We start from the raw sequence: 12535 nt of genomic DNA on the forward strand, positions 1-12535 counted from the left end.
AAAGGTAAAAATTGACTATAGGGAGAAGCATCATTTTAATAGTGGCGAGCCTCCCCCACCAGGATAAAAAAAGGGGGGACCAACGTTCTATAAGGGAAGAGAGTTTTTTAACAATATCCTTCTGGTTAAGCTTAATCGTATCTCTAATGGTGCTGGCATACAGAATGCCTAGACATTTAATATTACCTGAGTTCCATTCAAAACCCGAACCCTGGAACACATGAGGAAGGCAACATTTATTAAGTGGCAAAACCTCAGATTTATCTATATTAAGTTTATACCCAGAAACCAGAGAGTATTCTTGTAACAGGGAAAAGAGTGCGGGCAGAGAGGTGGACGGGTTAGAAATATAAAGTAAAATATCGTCAGCATAGGCCGTAAACTTAATATCCATGTTTTGAAATATGAAGCCAGTATACAATGATGAACTTCGAATTTTTTCCAAAAAGGGCTCTAACGCAAGAATGAAAAGAAGAGGAGAGAGAGGACAACCCTGTCTAGTGCCTCTATGCAAAGAAAAATAAGAGGATTGAGACCCGTTAACCCAAATAGAAGTGGAGGGAGCAGAATATAATAACTTAACATAACGAATGAAGGGAGGACTAAAGCCGTGCCACCGCAAAGCACCAAACATAAAATCCCAACAGACTCTATCGAATGCTTTCTCAGCATCTAAGGTAATGGCAGCGATTGGGGAGTCCATCTTTGAGGCCAGGTGAATAATGTTAAGGAAGGTTCTCGAGTTATCAGTGATGGATCTACCTTTAACAAACCCAGATTGATAGATGTTGGTAAGATCAGGGATAACTTTGTTAATACGAGAGGCCAAGACTTTAGCATAAATTTTACAGTCCGTATTAATCAAGGAGATGGGTCGATAATTTTTGCAAAGGGAGGGATCTTTATCTTTTTTAGGGATTAAGCATAGCATAGCCTGAGTGAAAGAACCTTGGGACCTCCCTTGAGCCACAAAGGAAGTAATCAAAGAAAATAAATGAGGTAAAAGGATATCCTTAAAATGGAGATAAAAGCGAACCGTGAAACCGTCTGGGCCCAGAGTTTTATCTTTGGGAAGAAGAGTAATAGCATTAAGCAGCTCCTTTTCTGAAGGAGGAACGTCCAGTGAAGAGAGATCCACAGACCTATCCGAGGACCAGGGGAGGGATTGAAAGAAGGAGTCTATTTGAGAAGGCGAGGGAACAGATTCGGGCGTATAAAGTGTGGAATAATATTGAACAAAACAATCGAGAATTTTGTCATCAGTATGCTGAGGAATTCCATGCGAGTCGGTAATAGTTATTATTTTAGATTTTTGTTTTTTAATTTTTAGATAAGTAGCGAGAGACTTACCAGCTTTATTGCGTCCGCCATACATTTTGGAGTGAAAATTGAGGAGGGTAGTACTCGCAGAGTCCCAAGAGTGCTTGTTAAATTGCATTTTTGCTTTGATGAGGGAAGAGGGTGATTCTGAGGAATTAGTGGTGAAGTAGAGATGCTCTAGGTCTTTAATTTGTTTAAGAATTTGGGCCGACTTTGAAAGAGCTGTTTTCTTTTTTCGTGAGACAAAAGTAATAATAAAACCTCTGGCAGCAGCCTTGAAGGAGTCCCAAATAGAGTGAAAGTGAGGAGTAGAGTGAAGATTATTTATAAAAAAATCCTTTGCAAAAAATATAAATTGCTCGACAAACTGTGAATCTAGGAGGAGCGAATTATTAAAGCGCCACCGCCTAGAAGTGGGAGTAGGTGAGGGAAAGTCCAGATCAGTAATAACCGGAGCATGGTCAGATATAAGAATTGAGCCTATTTCTGAGTTAGTCATAAATTGGAATGAATGCTGTGTGAGAAAAATATAGTCTATACGGGAATGTGAGGAGTGTACGGGAGAAAAAAAGGAGAATTCTAAAGTATCGGGATGGGAAAGTCTCCATGAGTCAATAAGACCTCTAGAGGAGATAGCATTAAAAAAGGACTTTTGCATTTTATTGGGGACATATCTAGTGTGTGATTTACGATCTAAAAATGGGTCCATTAGTTGGTTACAGTCACCACCTACAATCAAATTATCACTTGCATGAGAGGATAGAAGCTTAGAGAAATCCCTCCAAAGGGTTAAATCTACACCGTTGGGGCCATAAACATTACAAAAGGAAAATTGTGTATTGTTAACAGTAACATCTAAAAATAGCCATCTACCACAAGTGTCATGGAATTCATTGTGCAATTGAACAGATAATGACTTATGAAACAAAATAAGAACACCATTTTTACCATTTACTGCTGGAGAACAAAATGACTCTCCAACCCATTGTCTACACAACGAAGACAAATCCTGAGAGTTAAGGTGGGTCTCTTGTAAGAGTGCAACATGACATTTCAACCTTGCTAAATGAGATAAGACACGTTGTTTTTTTACAGGGTTGCGAACTCCTTTAACATTCCAAGAAATGACACGAAGACCATTCATTTGTGTAAAGAAAGTAAGGATAAGCAGAAAGGAGTATGGAATTTAAGACAGGGTAGAGAAAGAGAAGTAAACTGAAGATATAAATGAAATGCGCATGTGCCTGAATAAATAGTAAGAGACAGAAAAATTAAAGCAGGCGACAGCCGCAAATACGTTGGTGAAGATATAAAAGAGAAGAAAGACAAAGAAGTACCATGAACAGAAAAAGAGAAAAAGGAAGTTTGGTGCGTATCAGATAGTGAAGAGGTTGCCAAAAGAATAGAGATGACAGGGATAAAGAGGTATGAGGAAAGGGAGGACAAACAGCAAAAAGAGGGAAGAAGCGAAAAGGAGAAGGGGAAAGATAGAGAGAAGGGTGCAGGGGTACAGAAACCCCCAAAAGGCATCCAAGGGAGGGTGACAAAAAGCCAATAGACTTTAGCCACGGAAAGCAATTGAACAAAAAACATTACTGTGAGAGGGGGGCGACGAAGAGCAAAACAGCCGCGCTAAGAGGAGCATATAGGAGAACAAACCACCATAAAAATAGAAAAAGAAACTGAGAGACGAAAGACTAGAAATCGGAAAACTAGAACAATATAAAAATCAAATAGGACAAACGAAGGAACTTACCAAACATCTAGGGAAAGAGACGGCAACAGAAGGGGTAAACACTGTAAACAGCAGGATGGGACAAAAGGGTGACCTTGACAAGAACACCACAGAGGGGAATCCTGCAAAACAAAAGGAAAAACAAGGAATGAGCACAAGAAGTACAGGAACTATCCAACTAATAACTAAACATTTAAGCAAAACAGGATAATCCTATACTTTTAAGAAGAAAGAAAAACAACTAGGATTTGCTCAATTCCATAAGTTCTCCCTTGTGAGTATGAATGAACTTCCGCAGGTCAGCAGGATCCTCAAAGCTATAAGTTCTTTCCTTATAGGTCACTTTGAAAAAACAAGGGTGTATTAAACCATAGCGTGCGTTCATAGATCTCAAAGCCGGTCTGAGGTCCAAAAATTCCTTTCGGCGGGAAGCCGTAGGCTTGGAGACATCCTGAGTGAAAAAGACCTTGTGCCCAGACCAGATCATTTGCTTATGTTGCTTGGCGGCCTGGAGAATCATCATAAGATCTGAGTAGAGGAGGAAATATGCTATGATTCCACGAGGTTTAGATGCAGAAGATGCGTTTCTTGGCCCCAGACGATGAGCACGTTGTATATTAAAATCTGAGGATTTCGGGAGGCCAACAATTTGAAGAACTTGAGATTTAAGGAATTGAATCATGTCCGACCCCTCTGATCCTTCCGGAATACCATAAATGCGCAAATTGTTGCGCCTATTGCGGTTTTCCAAATCTTCCGCCACTTTCTTGAGCTGGCCAACTTCTTTGGTGAGAGTGTCAACTTTAGTGACAACATCCTGTGCATCACTGATCCTCTGCTCCACCTCAGACAGTCTCGTATCCATACTAGACCATTTATCATCTAACCTCTGAAGCGTGGCAACAGTGTCCGTGATAAAAGGACGAATAAGGTGCAACTCCTCCATAATATCCTCAAGAGTGAGAGGCAGTGGAGATTTATTTGGGGAAGGCGGGTCCTTTTTGGTGCGTTTGACAGAAGGGTTGCTTGAATCCTTCCTTCCCCCAGTAGAGCCTCTGTGAGGCTTGGTAGAGTGTACGCCCTCCATACTGACAGTGCCGCAACCAGTTATGGCAGAAATAAACAATGGCGGAATACAGGCAGGACAGCAGAAGAATTGCGGAGTCAGCAGCAAGAGGAGGCGTAGCAGACGATGAAAATACCAAGATATAACACAGCGGAGGGTACTGGGACACCGGAAACACAACTGGCTCCCTCTTAAATAATTGCTAGGAGAGACAATCTGAGGAATCCACAGAAGCCACCAAAGAGACCAAGCGCTAACAGATAATTGCTCAGAAAGATGGCATAAGGTGAGCTAACGCAGCCACTGCCGTAATACCACCAAAAAACATCAGGAAACTGGCATAAAGATTCAGTGGCAGCGAAAAAATAGAAGAAAAACGCTGAAGAAAAAACAAAATGGCGGCCGCCATCTGAGGGAAGCAGAAAATACGCAATTACGGTAACAAAAAGACCGCATTACGGTCAACAAAACTTGCCAAAGCAGTCTCTGTAATGTCCCAAAACCGAATCCATGCTCGAAGCGAAGCTTCGTTGCCTTAAAGAGGTGTCTTCATGCTCGAATCGGCATTGTTCGAGCGGAGCTCCTCACCCGGCGGCCATCTTGGATCGTCGCGCCGCGCGCTCTCCCTAGCCTCTGTTTTGATCGCCATTGGGAAGCTCCATGGAGAACCTGCTTCAATGGCCCAGGGGGCCATTTACATACAGTGACAGAACATCTGTCCAGGGGTGGTCATGGTCTCTAGTCTAGCCTCTGTCTTTGATCTCCATTGGGAAGCTCCATGGAGAACCTGCTTCAATGGCCCAGGGAGGCATTTACATACAGAGACAGAACATCTGTCCAGGGGTGGTCATGGTCTCTAGTCTAGCCTCTGTTTTTGATCGCCATTGGGAAGCTCCATGGAGAACCTCCTTCAATGGCTCAGGGGGGCATTTACATACAGTGACAGAACATCTGTCCAGGGGTGGTCATGGTCTCTAGTCTAGCCTCTGTCTTTGATCTCCATTGGGAAGCTCCATAGAGAACCTCCTTCAATGGCCCAGGGGGGCATTTACATATGTTTCAGAGATTGTTGTTCCCAAACGTGAACTAGAACTTTGAAAACTGTGTCTTCTAGCAAAGTACATCAATCCATGAGCCCTAACTTGCTGCTAAAGGAACACAGTGATGGGGAGGCCTTCGGGGTGGGAGGGGGGGGGGGGGGCAAAGGCGGCGAGAGCAGAAATGGGCTACACATTTCAGTTAGGGCATTTTTTCCCCTCTCTGCTCTATCTGTTGTGATTATACGATACTGTACCGTTACCTTGGAACTGATATATGCTTACATCACTGTCTGCGCCTCGCTTCATTTATAATTTGTGATTTCTCCAGTTTCCAGGTAGGGGATTTATGGCAGAAGACAGCAGAGCTGTGTTTTGTGCCTTTGCTATACATTACTTTAAGTTGTTAGTGGCTGTTCATCACAGAGAGTGGAAGGTGGTAGAAGTGGTGGGACTTTATACTTTCATTCTGGTTGAAATTCCTCTCTTGTTGCTAATGGTTTCAAAGTCAGGTGTTATGTCTGTGTGAATTGTGAATAACTTGTGTATTCGTGTGATAGGTGCTTGGAAAGAAGGCATCAATTTTTCATAGCAATAACCACAATGGTAGTTCATACACCACACCCTAATTAACTCTGGCCATTGAAAGAGTTTGCCTCGACCAGAGCTCATGTACTCACCACAAAGGAGCTCAAAGCTGAAGCATCGAGACAAGGCCTTTGTCTCCACCCCTGTGTTGATCTTTCCTCTACAGTCTTTCAATTGGGCATGGGTTGTGTGAATCCCCCTGTATTGAAGTCCATGAATTGTGCCTCCATGTCGTGTTTTCCTGCTGGAAGCCCTGTGGCATGCGTTGAAAGCACAGTGACATCTACAATGTCAGTCACACTACTATTTAGATAAATAATAAAAGAGCTAATGGGCCAGCTGGAACTTTTTGCAAAAATGTTTCACTTTCCTGTTTTGTGTGTGACAGTTACACTACTTTATAAAATGTGGTGATTTCCTTTTATGGAGTGACTGTGTGACAGTCGATAAGGAAAGTCCCCGTATGAAGATGGGTATTAAGTGCCCTGTGTGAATCAGATAATCAAATCTAGTCTGTGTGTAAGTGGATCAGCGTGCCACACTTACACCCATAGCTAAAGAGTGAGTAGGTAGAAACTACTGCTTACCAGGATGCTATGAGACTGGTTTTCTAGTAAGAAAATATTGTTTATTAGAATTCGCCTGCGTCACATGCACATGTATCAAGCCTTTTCCCATTCGCAAACTGGCCGGTTCACAGAATCGGCCTGTTTGCGAATGGAAAAACGCCTTTTCCTATGCATGTAGGTTTTGACATTCGCAATTTAGGTAATCGCAATTATTTGCGATTACCTAAATTGGTAATGCATTTAGGGAATCACAATTTGCGATTCCCTAATGCCAATGAATGTAGTCTTTCCTAAATGCGAACTGTGCATTTAGGAAACGCTAATTACGATCAACTTCAAGTAATATGTGCATGATTTGAAAAATGCACAAAAATTCATTTTTCAAAGTGCCATGTAGCGCACACATGCCCTTAGGACATCTGTGTGCTTTACATGTGCACACTTACTTTTTTTTTGTGGGGTGCTTCAGGAGGGCCTTAGTGCCCCGGCGCCCTTGGATTTACATGCGCCATTTGCGATTACCAATTTGGTATTCGCAATTAGTGAATGTAATGCCATTAATTCGTATGGGCCAACAATGAATGGAGTCACATTAATTAATAGTGATTCGCAATTTGCAAATCACTATGAGGTAATGTTAAGAGATCGTAAATTGTTTTGCAATTTCTACAAGCATAGCATTTTGCGATTCCCAAATTACGAATCGGTAAAATTTGCTTTTTGGGAATCGCAAAATGCAGGCTTGATGCATGTGCCCTAAAATTATTAAACAAACCAATTAAAATGCATAGGTAAAAAAAAGGAACAGCTATAAGCAATAATATGACTAAAAATAGAGTCAATATTAATTTCATAATTGTGTTAAAAAATTAAGCCACCGCAAGCAAGGCAGTAACCAGAAAATTATAATACCCCCACTTTGAACCAAAGCTCTTATGGCACAAAGCAAGCAAGCGAAGCAAGTCATTGTGACCCTCTCCAGAAGAGGTTGCTTGTCTCTTGTATCAGAGCAACTATCCATTTATCCTTTCATCCTTCAATCCACCTGCTGATATCCACCAGTTCACCTGTGCATTCTGTCATCTATTCAGTCTTTCTTCCAACATTCAGTCTGTCACCATTCATTCCACCCTCGCGCCCATCCATATCCAAACCTATGCATCCAACTTCAAACATATCCATCAAACATATCCATCCATCCTTTCACTGTCATTCATCCTTTAACTTATCCATCCCCCTTTCATCCATTCATCCATCCTTTCAATTATCCATCTTTTTGCTCATTCTCCCCCTTTTTCACTCATCCATCCAATCACACTTTCACTCATCTATCCATCCTCCCTTTCACTCATCCTTCCATTCACCCTTTCACTCAGCTATCCATCATTTCACTCACCAATCCACCATTCGACCTATCCATCCACTCATCCATCCATTTACCCTTTCACTAATCCATCCTTTCATTCACTCATGCATCCACCATTTAACTCATCCAACTATCCATTCATCCATACATCCATTCTTTCATCCAGCCATCCATCTACCCTGCCTTTTACTCATCCTTCCATTCTTTCACTCACTCATCCTTACATCTATCCTTTCACTCAATCACCCTTCCATCCATCCTTTCTCTCATCCATCCATCCTCCCTTTCAAACTATCCATCCTGTCATCCAACCATTTACCCTGTCGTCATCATCCATCCTGTCACTCACTCATCTATCCATTCTTTCATCATCCATCCACCCTTTTACTCCTCCATCCATTCATTCTTTTACCCATTCATACATCCACCCACTCCTCCATCCTTACATTGATCCTTACACTCAACCATCCATCCATCCGTCCACTTGGAGTCAGAAGAGGCCCATCAAGAGCCCCACCCCCTGTAGCTGCTAAAGCGAGGGAGGGGGGGGGGGTTGACAACACCCCTGAGGGCAGGCACAGTTCTCTCTGTTCACAGATCCAACAAACTTTCAAATAAATGCCCCAGGCACAGTTCTTATTCCAACTGGATTAAGGACTTTGAGCCACATATACAAATTCTTTTTGTGGTCTGTTTGCAAACATAAAAAGGCTTTTTCACATTTACAAAGCCCTATTTGCGATTACATAATCTATTATCGAATGGAAAATTGGCTTTGCAATTCTGTATTAGGAAGGGGCGTGTTTAGGGCATCACTTCCTAATAACGAATCACAGTGCTATGAGTGAATGTTTTGTGACTGAAATGCGGTCGCAAAACATTCGCATTTTACCATCTACTTTCAGTAGGTGGGAACCGATTCACAAATGGGAAGGGATCCCATATCACCCCTTCTCCTTTGTGAATGTTTGTAAAAACATTTTCAAAGATCCGGCAGTGGTTCCGAGGACTACTGCCTACTCTTAAAAAATAAAAATAAAACTTTGTCTTTTTTGGGGGGAAACACACTTAAACGCTGCACTTAAAAAAATGCTTAACTTAAAAGTAATTACAGACATGGTGGTCTCCTGACCCCAGCAGGCCACCATCCCTGTGATCCAAGCAACTACCAATGGGTTGCAAAACAAGACGTACCTCATTAATATTCATGAGGTTGATCTATTTGCGATCCACCAGGAATCGCAAAATGTGTCAAAGACGCATTTGTACATTGGTGTTTGTGATGACCAAATAGTGAATAGCAAAAATTTGCTATTTGGTAATTGATTATCTTTGTACATGTGGCCCAAAAGCTCCCAGAGGTTTTGTAGCGGCCTTCCATTCCGATTGACTGTGGCTTCGTTTCTCGGCTTTCACTTTATATGACTGATGTTTAATGCATTTCTGGCCCTAAATATTTGTGCATGAGCTGTTCGTTTCATGATCTGTTTTACAATCCTGATTTATTCTGCATCTTGCGTTAGACCAATTTTTGTTCTCATCGCCGCTCATCACAGTTTTCCAAAAGACAAACTTTGGTGCAATTTTTGATATTTTGTTCCTATTCTTACCCATAAATGTTTTCGTTAGGTTAGTTTGTTTGGGCTCAAGAATCATCATTCTTCATTTGTAGGTTTCGCATGTGCTGCACGCGCTCTCGCAGGATGTGATGATGAAGACCTGGCATATCTCTGTTAAGGTGTCGAAATGTTCATCGATGATCAATATAGTGTTCTGGCCTGCTCTCTTGTAAGAAGCTGGCCCTTCAGACATTCGATGCATTACTGACATATGTGACTCCCTCATCACCTGACAGATACTGCTCAAAACCTGCCCATGAACTTATTTCAAATAGTTTTTCTATTCCTCACATTTGTTTTCTGGCCTCTAGCTCTACGCATTAGCTCTACATCGCCGCCTCCTTTCACCAGAGCACATTAGTTTTCAAACATTATCAAGTAAGTATTGATTATTTGTGGTGATTGCTGCTCCTTTAGTGTTATAGTCTTACACACTTTCCCTTTGTTGTTGTTTTTTAATTGTAGGTCCCCCATTTATTGCCCCCCACAGTGCATTCAGTATCTCTAAGTTAATTCCGAAGGAACCTTGGACTTCTGTGCTCATAATGCAGCACCGCCTCTGGCCTTCCCGTGGAGTTGTAATGTGTACAAGAGACAGTAGTGGGGATTTACTCCCATTGCATCCCGCGCATGCTCAGAATCCCTGCATTTAACCCTGCACTGCACTGCACCTGGAACTGTATGTGTGCTGCAGGCCTCATCACACCCGCGTCAAGTCCCTTGTGAAGCTCCTTGCAGCCAGTAGTTTCTTGACGCTCTTCTTGGTGAGTGGTGTCACCAGTCTCTGGGGATAGGGCCTCACGAACTGATGCTTCCTTCCCACTCACGCCTAAACGCCCCCTCCCCCATCCCTGCAGCCCTTCCAGCCCTTCAACCGTTCCATACAAATGCTTCTCCAGCTTTTTAATAATTTCTAACCTGAATTCGAAGCTTTAATCATGGCTTCTAGATACTGCCCCAAGCCCCCAGACATCTAAACATTGGATTAATTTTGGTTTATTGCGTGGTAACCCCAGGAGGTTGTTTTTCCGTGTGTAGGGTGATAACTGCGTGGGCGTGCTTCCGACAGGAGTGGTGGAGAGGAAGTCAATTTCACAAGTCTACACACAGGAGTAGAGAAGATGCACAGCATTGGGGTAAACATAAAGTGATAGCATCTACTCAGCAGAAGACTACACAGTGTTTACAGCGTTGCAGCAATCGGGGAAGGGGCTCAATAGATTGACCTACCAGCCCTCTCCTGCTTCAAAGGGATGCTTATAAAAGTAACCACGAGGAGCCCCTATTCTCTTTCATGAATTCAGTTACTTTATTATAAGCACAGGAGTCAGTCACATGATGTAGTCTTCTCCTGCCAGTATTAATCCTCAATGAAACCATCTCCCTATCTCTAATCACAGCCTGCCAACACGTTTCGCAACCACGTGTCTTCCTCAGGACTGTGATTCATAAAACATGAAGTCATTACTGGACTGAAACTGCATTAGAAACGGAAGCTACACAGAAAAACACGTAATTACCAAAGTACTTTTCAACAACCTTAAATCTTAAATAAGCATGGGATATGTTATCAGATATCAAAGTACAGATATTCTTAATGATACCATTTGAATGATCGAATTCGCCAGGTTCTAAGGGACTTGTAATACAGTTTTTTAGGTCTCGCTGAGCCAGCGCATGCACTGCTCTGTGAGAAATTTAGTCTGTGGGTTTTCAAAGTGCTGCCACAGGCTTTTGGTGGCCTAACGATTGCGTTCACGCGAGCATGCATGCGCGCATCCGCCATCTGTCTTTGATCGCGATCACTTTCACTTTCGCGTGCCGCGCGGCCATGTCACTTTCACGGCCGCGCGGCCAATGCTTGTTTACTTTGCCTCTGCATGTGTACCAGCACAGCGGCTGCTTTATGTATGCTGCACTGCACGTTTTAGGATTTTCATTGCTCGTTTTTCCAGTGTGCTCGCACTCACCACTCGTGGGACGCTGTTCTTCAATTGAGATCACGACCATATCTACCCGTTCACATAAACAGGAACTAGCCCCCCCCCCCAAGGATTAACAAATCAAAGCTAGCAACTGCAATTTTTATTAGACGCGAATGTGAAACTACAGAAAGAAAAGCATTCACGTTTTTATCCCACATTTGTTTCTACTCAACGTTTTCCTGTGAATTCAAAGCAGTGAATGTTTAGTTGTATTTTTTTTGCCAGTCTCTATGGTGCACATGCATCAACAAAAGCAAAAGCGATTCCTTAATAGCGATAAATAAGGAATCGGTATCAAGGAATCGCTTTTCTGAATGCATCAACAGATTCGGTAAAATATAGTGATTCCTTAAAAATCGCTATATTTTACCGATTATACAATAGCGAGTAAAGCAAACACCGAAGAGCAAAAACCGAAATCGGTATCACCCAAATAGCTAATAGCGAGTTCGGTATTAGCGAAATCGCTATTAGCGAAATCGCAACTAGCGATTACGTGAAAGAACGGGTCGCTCCGGGAACGGAATAATGACATCACCACCAGGAAATACTGCAGCCCCACCCTCATTGCCTCGCCAGAGGAGCAAACAGGAGCAGTTACTGGAGACTGCCTGAGCCCATTGTAGCTAAACTAACAGGACTACCATCCTACACAACCAGGATGGAGAAAGAAGCACCATCCAGCGCAGAAGCTGCACGCAAGAGGAAACACAAGTTTTCCGACCGGGAGCTGGAGCACCTGATCGAGGGGGTGAGCAGCAAGCACGATCGGCTGTTCGGGAAGCTGTCCCTAAAGGTGCCAGAGGCGGAGAAGCGGCGCATATGGCTGCGCATCCGAGAGAGGGTAAATGCAGTTGGAGTGACGCCCCGCAGCATTGACGATCTTAAAAAGCGGTGGTACGACCTGAGGAAGCGGGCAAAGGAGAGGATTGCAGAGAGGCTCCGGGAGGCATCCAGAACGGGAGGCGGACCATCAACTGTGCAAGCTAACACTGCCCTGGAGGAGCTGGTGGAAGGGACCATCGAGCCTGAGGCCGTCGTGGGAGTAACCCAGATGGATACCTCCGGCGCAGCCACAAGTGCCCAAGGTAAGATGCATGCCTGTGCCCATACCCAGCATTGCATAAATCCATTCCCAAGCCCCCAGCACGATCAGAGTGTGCTTGCAGATTTGCCCCACACAACTTTACTCATGACACTAGTGCATCATGGGAGTTGTAGTCAAGTCAGCCCGGTGTGCATGCACAGGA

The 12535-nt window shown here is 43.2% G+C and overlaps 1 protein-coding gene across 2 annotated transcripts in view; it reads left to right on the forward strand.

Annotated features, from left to right (window-relative positions):
- Positions 1-12535, forward strand: part of TTLL3 (tubulin tyrosine ligase like 3) — a 191990-nt gene that overhangs the window by 20608 nt on the left and 158847 nt on the right. The window lies entirely within an intron of this gene.

Source organism: Triturus cristatus, chromosome 9 (assembly GCF_964204655.1).
Source record: "Triturus cristatus chromosome 9, aTriCri1.1, whole genome shotgun sequence".
NCBI classification, from domain to species: Eukaryota; Metazoa; Chordata; class Amphibia; order Caudata; family Salamandridae; genus Triturus; species Triturus cristatus.